A 3,288-nucleotide genomic window follows, 5' to 3' on the forward strand; every position below is an offset into this window, starting at 1 on the left:
GATGATGTCAGTTATGTTTTTAAAAGAAAAATCATAAGCTTTTCAAATGTTCAAATGTTACAAGGCAAGAGTTGAAAATGAAACAGGAAGACAACTGAAATGTCTTAGATCTACTAGAGGAGGAGAGTTCACTTCTAATGAATTTAACTTATTTTGCAATGATCATGGTATAAAAAGGCAAGTGTCTGCACCGAGAACACCTCAACAAAATAGGATAGCCAAGAGAAGAAAAGATCAATTGTAGATTGTGCCAAAACCCTGATGATAGAAAAGAGGGTACCTCAAATATTTTGGAGAGAAGCAATCAGCACTACAGTTTACACCCTGAACCGAATTCAACTGAAGAAAGGAACTATGAAGACACCATATGAGATTTGGTATGACAAGAAGCCTAATGTAAGTGAGGAAGGAACATTTCTAGGTTATTCTTCTAGAAGTAAAGCATTTAAACGTTTGATCAAATCATCTAACAAAATAGTCGAAAGTGCAAATGTGAAAATTGATGTGTATGCGGGAAAAGCGGGTCGATAGAACTCAATATGTGAAAAACAGAGCTCTATGGAGCCTTGCTCACACACTCACAAGAATTCTTCATGCAAGCTATAGAGTAATGAAGTATCACTCAGCTTCCCAAGGTGGGTCCCATGGTTCTCTATCTTACACGCTCCCCCAAACCAACATTTTTGCTCTCAGATCACTGAGCAAAATGGTTTAGAGATGGCAAATGCAAGAACGAGGGATGCTTTTTGTTGATTTTAATATGAGATGCCTTCTAATCTATGCATGATTCTAGAAATGCAATAAACTAATTATAAGATGACAAGATTAGTAAACAAACTATCCTAGCATGCTATATTAGTTAATGATTTAAGCTAATGATAATAGAAATACGCTAAAATGCATATTAGATTAATTTCTATTTTAAAGAGAGGCTAAATGATGAGCATATATGAAATGAAAGCTTGAATGTATTTGAGCATAAGTATGATATTACAAACTTGGATGATGAAAATGGAGGAATGAGAGCTCTATTTATAGCAAAAATAGGGCAATGGATGGTCAGGATTGAAAGAGTTGATCAAGGGTTGAGTTTGAAAGTTGGGAATCCATGTTTGCAATTTGCACCAATGAAATGATGACAATTGTCAACATAGGGCTGGGTTGAGAGAAGGGGTTGGAGGCATTAAATGCCTGAGAAGACCTTATGGTTATCTAGAGGGTAAGGGTCAAGCCTAAGTTAAGATTACCCATTGGATTAAGAGTTAATCCAAGGATAAACTTTTGTGCAAATGATTAAGCGATAACCATAGTCAAAGCAATGAATGCTTGATGAGACCCTTGGGTTGGATGAAAGTTAAGTTAGGCAAAAAGTCTCTAACCATGTAAGAGGGTTGAATTAACCATTAATGGTTTGGGAGACTTTGGAAAATTAAGTGGTTGAAGACTTGAAGCCTTTAATGGTTATCAAAGACTTTAAGGGTTTGAGAAGTGACTTCCCTTTGTTTAGGGATGTGACAAAGTTTAGAAGATGGGTTAGGTTAATTTAGAAGTGATTAGAAGGGTCTAGAAGAAATTTAGGAATAGGTTTTAGAATGCAAGTGGGAGATGTAGGAAAATGTAAGTGGATGGAGGGATGATAGGATTTAATTGAAATAAAGTTAATTTAATTCAATTTGGTTGCAATTTGGGGAAATTAAATAAATTATATTTATTCAATTTAGGATAACTATTTAGTTAAATTTGAATTTAATTAAAAGTGGATAGAAGGGATTTAATTGAATAAAATGATTTATTCATTAAATGGTATAGTGAATTTAATATAAATAAATTGAGTAATTTACTTAATTTAAACAGAAGAATGTGGTAAATTTAATTTAATTTAATTTAATTAAATAGAGAAATGAACATAAAATATTTATTTAGGAATATGGTCATTTTTATACATCTACATTTTGCCCCTCTTTGAAGTGACGTGTGTGCACATGTTATTTCAAAGAAAATGATGTGTTATCGTGATTTATGATCAAATAATTTTTTTGTATTGCTCTTATGATTTGCATGTCGTGCCCCAGATTTGATTTGATGTGTGATGCCCCCTCGGGAGATGAATCAATATTTTGAAAATTTTTATTGGATTTGATGATTTGTGTGTGGTGTGTATGATTTTGTCTATGTGAAATGTGTAAAGTGATTCATCTCCCGATAATTTACAGTTTTTAGGGTATAAGGGAGACCGCGAGCAAATTACATGCCCAGTTCCCTAACCCTAATTTCATTTTTCTCCTATAAAAGGGGAAAAGTGCTTTGATTTGATTCATTTGTGCATTGTTGACTTTGGAGAAAGAGAATTTGGAGAGAAGTCAAAATGCCTATTCTGTATTCCAGGCATCGTTTTGAGCACGTTCGAAGGTACTGGAGACCTGCCGCATATGGACCACCAGTAAGTCAACACTTTTGACCCTTTTTTGATTTTTGATTTTGTCATTTTTGGTCAGTTTTTAATTTTTGAAATTCGGTTTTAGCGGTTTAGTGCATCAAAGTCGTAATTTAGCACATATGAAAATTTAGGTAGCGCATAGAGTTTGAATTTTAGGGCTGCGTTCGAAACAAAATAATGTAGCACATAGAAGTTCTCGGTTAGTGCATTAAGGGAAAGTAGCATATGTTGAACGTAGGGTAGCACGTTAGGTTAATAGGATAGCGCGTGAGTAAGACCTAGCGCATAGGGGTCACAGGGGTTCGCATGGGTAAGGGGTTTTAATGTGTAGGGTAGACCTAGTGCATAGGGTCAAATAGGTAGCGTCAGCAAGGTATAGGTTAGCGCAAAAATAAGTTTTAATGCATAGGGTAGGTTGGGTGGCACATGGGAGAAAAAGGATAGCACATAGAGGTATTCTAGCACATAGGGTAAATAGATTAGCACGTGGGAAAAATAGCTTAGCGCATGGGTAGATTTTAGTGCATAGACAATCTGTTTTAGCGAATCAAGAAAAATTTTCTGAGATGGGGTGATTTGTGAAATTGTTGTGTTTTACTGTCATGGTTTTTATTGATTTGTCCAATATGAGCATTGATATAACTTGTTTTGATTTGTGATATTTCAAGTTATGCATAGATATTAATGTGTTGGTTTGGTCAAAGCATGATTTGTTTTTGCACTTTGTTTTAAGTTCAATGTGTGAAGCCTGATTTGTGTTACAAGCTGATATGGGTTGGAAACTTGAGTTATTTTACAAGCTAATATGGGTGGGAAACTTGAGTTGTTTTACAAGTTTATGTGATGTGGAG

This window comes from Cryptomeria japonica, chromosome 7, assembly GCF_030272615.1.
Source record: "Cryptomeria japonica chromosome 7, Sugi_1.0, whole genome shotgun sequence".
Classification (NCBI taxonomy): Eukaryota; Viridiplantae; Streptophyta; class Pinopsida; order Cupressales; family Cupressaceae; genus Cryptomeria; species Cryptomeria japonica.